Below are 10,464 nucleotides of genomic sequence, written 5' to 3' on the forward strand. Positions count from 1 at the left end.
CAGGCGGCGGCGGTAAGGGAAACAAGGAAAGGATCGGAATGGCAGTCAACTCTGGCTAAGTGGGGCAGCTTAGTGAGTGTTTGAAGTGTACGCAAAGAGAACCTGTTGGGGACTGACCTGAGTTTACACTTTTACTGATTTTGCCTTTTTTTCAATTAAGCTTGGTGGTCAAGAGCTGGTGCTTTGCAGGTCGCAGTCTGTTCTGACACCGCGTGCCTCTGTGTGGCTTTGGGCAAGTTACCTGCCCGAGCTTCAGGGTCTATCTCTGTGAAATGGAGCTCACGGGACTTTTGTGAAGATGACATTAGACAGTGTGTGTAAAGTGCTTAGCACAGTGCCTTGCACAAAGGAAATGCCCAGTAAGTGGTAAGTGCCATTACTATCATGAACGTTAATAGCATAAGAATCATCATAATGTGTTTTTTTGTGTGTGCCAGGATCTTTTGTATGCAACTATTATGCTGGTAGTCTTTGGGAAATATCAGAGAACATGAGCGGTAACAGGAAATTAAAGACTGGAAAATGTGCTGATTTTAGAAATGAGAAAAAAGTAGATCTTGAAAAATGGACTCCGGTAATCTTGACTTTTACTGAGCACCAATCAAACCCAGGATGGATCATATCAAAGGTAGTTTATGAGGGGAATTCCCTGGCGGTCCAGTGCTTAGGGCGCCGCGCTTTCACTGCAGAGGACGCAGGTTCGATTCCTGGTTGGGGAAATAAGATCCCCACAAGACACGCGGCCAAAAACAAGCAAAAAAAGGTAGTTTGAGAGCCTTTAGAAAAGGAACTAGTATGCACTATGAAGCAGTCTAAACTCTCTAAGAACAAATAAAGCAAGCCAGCTTAACCTTTTTGAATGGATAGTAAACTGATAGCTCAGTGGAAAAACTTTTTGTCTTTTCTGGACCTAAGTCATTTGAACAAAGGTCTCAGCCTGAGATGCTACCCCATTGTAAGCGCCTTTCTTGTCAGCGAGTCTCTTTCCATTTCTGACATAAATCTTACAAAAATAATTCTTTTAGCTACATAGGTAATATGTGAATACCTTTATGTTGTAAAAAATTACAAAACTAAAAATGAAGGGAAATTCCCCCAACATCCCCTCCCAATTCTATTCCCAACTCCACTCATCAGTTTACTGTGCATTTTGTTCAGATACTTAAAAATCTAGCCCTACCCTGACTTGTAGCAGTTAGGACCTTATTCTGCCAACTGAATACCCAACAAAAGGAAGCAGTTTATTAGTCTCATTCGAAAGGAAGCCCAGGGGTAGGAGTGCAGAGCCAGCAGGCTCTTTCTGTCTTGGTTTCACCATCCACAGGTTTGTCCTCATGGTCACAAGGTGATTGCTGCTTCTCTAAAGGTGAGTCCACATATTAGCAGGAAAGGACAAAAGCCATCTTGTGAAGTTTTATATTTTAATTCAAGAAAGGAAGCCTACCGGGCTTCCCTGGTGGTGCAGTGGTTGAGAGTCTGCCTGCCGATGCAGGGGACACGGGTTCGTGCCCCGGTCCGGGAAGATCCCACATGCCGCGGAGCAGCTAGGCCCGTGAGCCATGGCCGCTGAGCCTGCGCGTCCGGAGCCTGTGCTCCGCAACGGGAGACGCCACAACAGTGAGAGGCCCACTTACCGCAAAAAAAAAAAGAAAGGAAGCCTACCAGAACGTCTGCCCACAAGTCACTGGCCATACTGTATCACATGACCCCTCTATCAACAAGGGAGTCTAGGGAAGTAATTTACTTTTCAAGTATCTAAACTATAGAATGGCACAGTAAAAGCGAGTTGTGAATATCTTTTGGGTAACCGAATTTTCAGTGTCTGCCACAGAAATATAGAGTTTCCATAAATGAACTCACACTATATATTTTTTGCAACTTGCCAGTTTTCCTTGGCGATATGAATGAATTAGAACTTTCCATGGTGGTCTGTGTGAAACTTCCTTGGTTGCTTTAGCTGCTGCACAATACCCTCGTTTCATTATTCTAAGGCACACTTTTTCATTCACATGTTATTATCTCTAAAATTAGTATGCATCTTACAATTGCTGTCAGCTAGGCAGCAGTAGTGATGTAGCTGTCATCACCTGCTGGAGATGCTTCAAAACTTGCAGAATGGATGTTAGCAGCCTGGAATATTGAAGATTCTGAGTCTAAACATGATTCAGATGGTTCAGACTCTGAGAAGAAGATTTATATATACTTTAATCAATTTATTTGATTAATACTTTCATTTTAATGTATGCATGAGGATGATATGGAGTTAAAAATCCATGTCTTAAGTTTCATGTGGCCTTCTGAGTAAGTATAAGATAAAAATTATAAATGATAAGAAAGCTTTATTTGTTTATTTTTTAAAATTTATTTTATTTATTTATTTTTGGCTGCATTGGGGCTTCGTTGCTGCGAGCGGGAGCTACTCTTCGTCGCAGTGTGCGGGCTTCTCATTACGGTGGCTACTAGGCGTGCGGTCTTCAGTAGTTGTGGCATTTGGGCTCAGTAGTTGTGTCTCGCGGGCTCTAGAGCGCAGGCTCAGTAGTTGTGGCACACGGGCTTAGTTGCTATGTGGCACACGGGCTTAGTTGCTATGTGGGCTGTGGGATCTTCCAGGACCAGGGCTTGAACCTGTGTCCCCTGCATTGGCAGGTGGATTCTTAACCACTGTGCCACCAGGGAAGTCCCTGTGTCATAGTTTTATTAGGGGCGTTTTTCTTTTTCAATGATACATAAAATAATGATGTCTATAATTATGACATCCTGAAGTCAATGAAATATGATGTACTACACTATGGCTATTCCGTAGTTTAATCATTTTCTTATCAATAGGTGTTAAGTTTTCACTTTTTTTTTTCCAATAATGCTTCAGTAAACCCCTTTTCATGCCTTTTCTTCCATATGTGCAAATAGTATTTCTCAAGATTCCTAGAATTTCATATTTAAAATTCTAATAGCTACTGTCCTCTCCCAAATCCATAACTCCAGTCTAATACTGGGAAAAACTGAGGAGCATCCTATAAGATACCTGACTGATACTCCTCAAAATTGTCAAGGTCGGGACTTCCCTGGTGACGCAGTGGTTGAGAATCCGCCTGCCAATGCAGGGGACACAGGTTCGATCCCTGGTCATTTAATTCCTTGGCCAGTGAGCACAGTTAAATGATTTCCAAATTTTTACATTTCTATTTTACTGAAATTATAATTAATAGAATTAATAGGATCAATTCTTTTCTATGAAAATTTTCTATTTTAAGTTTAATTGATTAGCTTTTTTGCCATTTTGAGTGCTAGTTTGTGAACAGTGTTTCTAGCAAGTCCTGTTTTCCCAAGTCAAGGTTAGCAGATCTGACATTTGCCACGTGCAGTTTTAGCCTTTGTCAATTTTATTTTGTATTAATTATTTCTGCCAGAAATATTTATTATGAATTGGACAAAATACTGACATCTTATACTTAATTACTGATTAATTTATGAGAATGTTGTAAGCAAATCCTTTCAGATACTCCAGAAGAATAATATTTCCTTGTCATCTTTCATTGACTTATTGCTTTTTTAGCTTTGCCCATAGTAATACTAACTACTCATACTTACAGTAGAGTTAAGAGCAAGCTAACTCTTTGTTGGATCAAAATGTCCTTGGTGAGAATATGCCCAGGACTAAAATGTTGACCAGGTCTAAAACTGTGGAGTCAAAATGGCTGCGTAAAATAAAACAAAAGAAAAATAAGCAAACAAACACATCATACCCTGCTTGTCAGTCCTATGAAGTACCATAGTTTATTGAAGCATTCCCTATTGATGGACTTTTAGGTTGCTTCCAGTGATTTTTCCCTTCTCTCCCTGCCCCTCCTCCTCTTTTTTTGTTTTTTTGGATTTTTGGCCGCATCGCGGCGCATGTGGGATCACAGTTCCCCGAACCCCAACCCCCTGCAGTGGAAGCGCAGTCTTAACCACTGGACCACTGGGGAAGTCCCCTCCCTCCCTCCCTTCCTCCCCTCCCTCCCTCCCTTCCTCCCCTCCCTCCCTCCCTTCCTTCCCTCCCTCTTTCTTTCTTTCTTTCCCTCCCCCTCTCCCTCTCCCTCTTCCTCTCCATCTCTCTTCCTTCGTCTCCTCCCTATACCTTACTTTATTTTCCATTATCAAAGCTGCAATGAACATGCCTCTTTGTAATCACAGGCAAATGTTTTTCTAGGAGAGGACCTAGAAGTGGAATTGTTGAGTTAGAAATTTGACAGTAAAAAAAGAGAGTAGTAGCAACTAATATTGAAGCTACAATTAGGGATCTAAACCAAACTCTTCATTTTTCAGACACTAAACCTCTTCCCCAAGATTTCACAGCCTATTAGTAGCAAAGTAGGTCTAGAAATGTAGAACAGGGACTTCCCTCGTGGTCCAGTGGTAAAGAATACACCTTACAATGCAGGGGACACGGGTTCGATCCCTGGTCAGGGAATTAAGATCCCACATGCTACGGGGCAACTAAGCCCGTGCACCACAACTACTGAGCCCATGTGCCTTAACTAGAGAGCCTGCGTGCCGCAAACTACAGAGCCCACGTGCTCTGGAACCCACGTGCTGCAACTACAGAGCTCACGCACCCTGGAGCTTGCGCGCCACAACTAGAGAAGAGAAAACCCGCCCGCCACAACTAGAGAGAAGCCTGCGCGCTGCCACGAAAGAGCCCACATGGCACAACTAAGACCCAACACAGCCAAAAAAAAAAAATAATAATAATAAATAAATAAATCTTAAAAAAAAAAAGAAATGTAGAACAGTTTCAAGCAGCTCTATGAAAAGTAACACAGGCTTGTAGCTGTGTCTTCAGACATTTAAAAGGAGTTAGACCTCATGCAACTGTCGCAGCTGGTGGAACAGTCTATGTAGGCTGCTGTTGCCTCGAGTTTAGTGTTAGCCTGAAGTTGCTGTAGGTCGGCCAGATTGGCAGTTGGGAAGGAAAGCTGGATGTGGACAAGATCAAGGACAAACTAGAACCTTCCAGGGCAAATTCGGGCCCATAAAGAACACTGGGACACTCGAGGACAAACTGGAACCTGCCTCTTGCCCCAGCTGACATCGTGACTGTGACCTTGTAAGAGACCCCAAGGCAGAACTGTTTAGATAAGCTGCCTCCTGACCCACAGAAACTGTGAGATAATACATGTTCATTGGTTTAAGCCTCTCAATTCTGGTAACTGGTTACACCACAGCGAGTAACTAATAAACCTAGATACTGATAGTGTGTTCACCAAAACTGCCTCAACATCAAATTGCCATGGCACCAGCAGTACCAGTGGCCAGTAGCTTGCAAATCTAGCCACTTTAAAATAGACAGGGTGGGTCTCATGGAAAGGTAGAGTATAGGCATTTGAAATCCATGAGTTCTGGAATTTTCAAGCAGCCTGGATTTCATTCTGGCCCTGATAGCCCATCACTTTCTGACCTGGCACTCTTCTAGGTTGCTCCCTCAGCAGTAGCTTTTGGTCTCCTAACGACTCCACCTGTACGCTCTTGTTCAGCACTCCCAGCTCCTCACCCCTCATTCCTTCCCTGGACAGCTGGATCCTGTAAGTTGAGGCATTTTTGTTTTTCTCCATGCCCATGTCTTACAAAAGATATTTGGATCTATCTAGCCATCTGAAGAATAGTCTGCCCTTCTCCAATTTAGGGAAGGGGATGTTCAGATAAAAAAATCAACTCTAGGGCTTCCCTGGCGGCACAGTGGTTGAGAGTCCGCCTGCCGATGCAGGGGACACGGGTTCGTGCCCCGGTCCGGGAAGATCCCACATGCCGCGGAGTGGCTAGGCCCGTGAGCCATGGCCACTGAGTCTGCACGTCCGGAGCCTGTGCTCTGCAACGGGAGAGGCCACAACAGTGAGAGGCCCGCGTACCGCAAAAAAAAAAAACCCAAAAAACAAAAAAATAAACTCTATGTACTTAGTGGTAAGCATCACTGCCAGCCTCTGAAGCTTCCTAAAAACTATCCTCCTGCTTGTCTGGTGTTTGATGTTATGTGTGAAGAGAAATGTGCAAAGAGACAGATTGTCTAGCAGCCGGAGATTGCTTAACAGGATAGCTGTATCTTGGTGGGGTCACCATAGATTAAGGGCTATCCAGTCTTCTGTTATGTGATAATAACATTTATATAGGAACTACTAAAGTGATTTATATATGTAACTCATTTAATCCTCTCAACAATTCTGTGATGTAGGTATTCTGCTTTATAAGATCACTCACCATCTTACGGTGACTAAGATTTTTCAGGAAAGTCTCAATTTCAAGTCTTGGTCTGTTGTCATTAGCTATCAAAATGCTTCAGAAGTTCTGAGATTTCAGTATTTGAACTATACCTCAGACTGTCTCTACCATTAGAGAGTGGATTGCAAATACTTTTTTTTTTTTTTGGCCACAACACGCAGCATGAGGGATCTTAGTTCCTAGACCATGGATGGAACCCACGCCTGCTGTAGTGGAAGAGTGGAATCTTAACCACTGGATCACCAGGGAAGTCCCTGCAAATACTTTTTATACTATTTATTCTGACATTTGGTTCAGAAAGTATGGTCATATTAATAGAATGATTTCAGTGCATCTACCCACCCATGCCAGCTTCTGGTGAATACCCCTACTCCCAGTCTCTGCTGTGTGGGGTGGTTATTTTTGTACCAGATGATACCTCCCTTCCATCTCATAACAGCTGATTGAGTGAAAGTGGACTTCTAGTCCAGAAGCAATCAATTCATAGGCTGCCAGCCTGCATCCTATCTTGAAGTGATGAGCTGGGCCAATCACATTTTTTTGTGTGGGTAAATATGAACCAAGAGGTGAGCAGGAGGTTTCTACCCTAGGCTGGGGAGTCCATGATGGCCAGGTGCAGGTGAGTAAGCAGAGCGAGCACGCTGAGAGGTAGGGAAGAAGGAGCATATATCCAGAGAGAGACAAAGGTGTAACAGGACAAAGAGGGAGACGGAGAAACAAAGAAAGTCAGAGGCAGAGACATAGAAAGACACACTGACCTCAAATGAGAGAGAGAAAAATTGGTTCCTAGTGGCTCTTAGGTTTCTGTGAGGTCCTACATAACTTGGATTGTTCCTGTACTTCAAATTCACATAAAATTCAATAAACACCTTTCACTTTAGCGAGTTTGAATGAATCTCTTCCAGGGATTCCCTGGTGGCGCAGTGGTTGAGAGTCCACCTGGCGATGCAGGGGACACGGGTTCATGCCCCGGTCCACGAAGATCCCATATGCCGCGGAGCGGCTGGGCCCATGAGCCATGGCCGCTGAGCCTGCGCGTCCGGAGCCTGTGCTCCGCAGCGGGAGAGGCCACAACAGTGAGAGGCTCGCGTACCGCAAAAAAAAAAACGTTGTAAAGAATGAATCTCTTCCTTGCCACTAAGAAAGCCTGATGAAAGTTGTCTCTAATGTCCATACTTAATTCAATTTTAGGGATTCTGGATCTGAGCAGTCAAAATGGTTGGATAAACTAAACCTCAATGTATTAAGAGAACTGTACTTTCTCAAAACTGTGGAGTATTCAGGTTGGATGATCAGTGCATTTTCCCTCCCTCAAGAAAACTTATGTAACAACCAACTCCTATGTCAAGTCTGCTTGGTGAGACTGGATCTGAACAAAGGAGAAACTGTTTTCAGAGTTATTCTCAACTAGCTATCAGGGTGCAATGCATCACTCACCTCCATCACTGGAATGGCCCTCCTGCTCTTGAGGAAGGGACAAGTCACACAGACGGGTTCTCTTGAAAGGCTTCCTTTTATTAGACTCTGTGTAGGCTCCACCCTTCTATTGACTCTTTCTACAGAGAAGTTATAGCAACTTTATTATTAATAATAATAGATAACATTTATTGAGTGTTTTCTATGTAACTTGCACTGTACTCCTTTATAAATACCTTACTGAATCCTCAAACAACCCTGTTAAGTACGTATTGTTACGTCACTTTACAGATAAGACTCAGGAGGGTTAAGAAGCTTGTCCAAGGGCAGGGAACAAGGAGGGAAATAAGGGAACAAGGAGAGAGCTGGGAGAGCAGTGACCACATTACACACATTAGGAGATGCCCTTGTCACATTAGTTTTGGAGATAGTTTACTCTCTTTTATTTATTTATTTATTTATTTATGGCTGTGTTGGGTCTTCGTTTCTGTGCGAGGGCTTTCTCTAGTTGCAGCAAGTGGGGGCCACTCTTCATCGTGGTGCACGGGCCTCTCACTAGTTTACTCTCTTGATTTGAGGAGGAGACACATGATTAGATAGGAGTTTCTGTTTCCTTAGCAGGATTTCTGCATGTGGCTCATGTCAATCATCATTATTTTAAATATTATTATTTTAAACAATAATAACAATACTGACAACATGCAGTAATAATAATGATATTAATCATGTATTAAAGTCAAGACTAGAAGCTTTCATCACCCTGCCAGGTAAGTATCATTATTCTCACCTTAGAAATGAAAAACCTGAGATTCTAAGTGGTTAACTTAGTTCACAAACTATAAGCAGTAAAGTCAGGATTCAGGCCCCTGTCTGTCTGTTAAATTCATTGCTTTCTTTTCCCTCACTGTACCACCTGTCAATCAAATTTCCAATCTGAATTGACTATTTTCACACCCCAGTAGTTTTCCCTTGGCTGTATCCTCATTTTAGAAGGAAATCTTCATAGACATCTAACATGGCACTAGGGTGGAAAACTCGAAGTGGAAATGGTGTACTGCCTTGGGTTCCAGTGAGGTGAGTGTCATAAATTTTGCCAATAGTAACTCTCTCGGGATGGTCTTAGTTTCCGAGTTCTCTGGACAATTTCAAAGCTTCTTGGACACCAGACAAATTATTGTTAAAATAATGAACAAGGAGCAGTATAACTCTAAGTTATAGTAAGGGTCTTTATTTTTATTGGTGCTTCTGACCCCTAGAAGTGTTTGGGTATTTCTTTGTAGTCAAAAGACCTGGCTCAGCCTCTCAGCCTCTGAGCCAAGTGGGTCTGTGGGTCATGGGAGCTGGGAGGGTGGCAGTAGCCTCACATATAATCAAGACATTTTTACAAAATGAAAAAATAGCTAGTGTTGGTGAGGTGGTGGAGAATTTGGAACCCTCATACATTGCTGATGGGAATGTAAAATCATTCATTTAGCCACTATGGAAAATCTTTTTGGCAGTTCCTCAAAAAGTTAAACATAGAATTACCATATGACCCAGCAAGCCCACTCCTAAGTATATACCCCAAAGAACTGAAAACAGATACACAGACAAATACGTTTACAGGCATGTTCAGAGCAGCACTATTCACAGTAGTCAAAGGGTGGAAATAACACAAATATCCATCAATGGATACACGGACAAACGCACTGTGGTATACATACAATTATTTAGCCATGAAAAGGAATGAGGTACTGACATGCTACAACCTGGATGAACCTTGAAAACATCATGCTAAGTGAAAGAAGCCAGACACAAAAGACTACATATTGTATGATTCCATTGATATGAAATGTCTAGAATAGCCAAATCCAGAGAGACAGAAAATAAATTAGTGGTTACCCCTGGTTGGGGAGAGGCAGGGATAGAGAGTGACTGCTTAATGGGGAGGGGGTTTCCTTTTGGGGTAATAAATGTTTCACAAGTAGAGATGGTGTGGTTGCTTAACATTGTGAATGTAATAAAAGCCACTGGGTTGTTGACTTTAAAGTGGTTATTTTTATGTTATGTGAATTTCACTTCGATAAGAACAAGAGAAAGTTCAGCAGCCCTCTGTGCCCTTCTGAGCTTGGAATCTTCCCAGTGGATACAGGGCAAAAGAAACACCTAGCCCCCATCCTTGTGGAGGCACTATAAAAGGTGCCTTGTCCTAGAGTGGCATCTGTCGTGCATTCATTCATCCGCGCACAAATTCCCACGTACTCGGCGCACAGTGTCTGAACCAGGTCCTGGGGTGCAGAGGGTAGTCTCTGCCCTCGAGGTGCGCAGCCTAGGGGGAGACATCCCGCAAATTAAAAAAACAAAACAAAACACAACTCCGTGATGAACCCAGCCAAGGAGCGTTGTCTACTCAAGTAGCAGGGTGTCCCGAAGGAAAAGGGGCCTTTCTCAGACAGGGGGTTTGGACTGGGCTATTTCGCGTCCATGGCCGCCAAATACCTTGCGACAAATTCATTCTTTTGTTGTTCATGGAAATGAAACAGTTTTTCAAGTCCTTCAGGAGCTCGTCCGCAAAGGTGGGAAGAGGGAACTCAGCACAAGAATGTCAGCCAGGAGGGAGAGGGGTGGGTAGGCGGAGGACCCCCTGCGCCCCGCCCCGAACCTCGGGGGAGGCCGGCGACCAGGGCTTGGGGAGGTGGGGACTGCGCGGGGCCGCGCTCCCGCCCTCCTCGGCGCCTGCGGACCCGCAGGCGGCGGGCGGCCCGCGAGGGGGCGGCGGCTCCCGGGCTTTGTGGCCGCTGCGCGCGCGGTGGGGCC

The 10,464-nt window shown here is 43.9% G+C and overlaps 1 protein-coding gene across 5 annotated transcripts in view; it reads left to right on the plus strand.

Annotated features, from left to right (window-relative positions):
* Positions 1 to 10,464, plus strand: part of TMEFF1 (transmembrane protein with EGF like and two follistatin like domains 1) — a 148,159-nt gene continuing 137,695 nt past the window's right edge. For 2 of the 5 annotated variants that reach the window (XM_029203775.1, XM_029203770.1), the window contains exon 1: positions 51 to 366. The gene's annotated coding sequence lies outside the window, so the exon portion shown is untranslated. The other 3 variants (XM_029203771.1, XM_029203772.1, XM_029203774.1) reach the window with 3 other exon arrangements.

Source organism: Monodon monoceros, unplaced genomic scaffold (genome assembly GCF_005190385.1).
Source record: "Monodon monoceros isolate NGI ecotype Baffin Bay Population unplaced genomic scaffold, NGI_Narwhal_1 Super_Scaffold_5, whole genome shotgun sequence".
NCBI lineage: Eukaryota > Metazoa > Chordata > Mammalia > Artiodactyla > Monodontidae > Monodon > Monodon monoceros.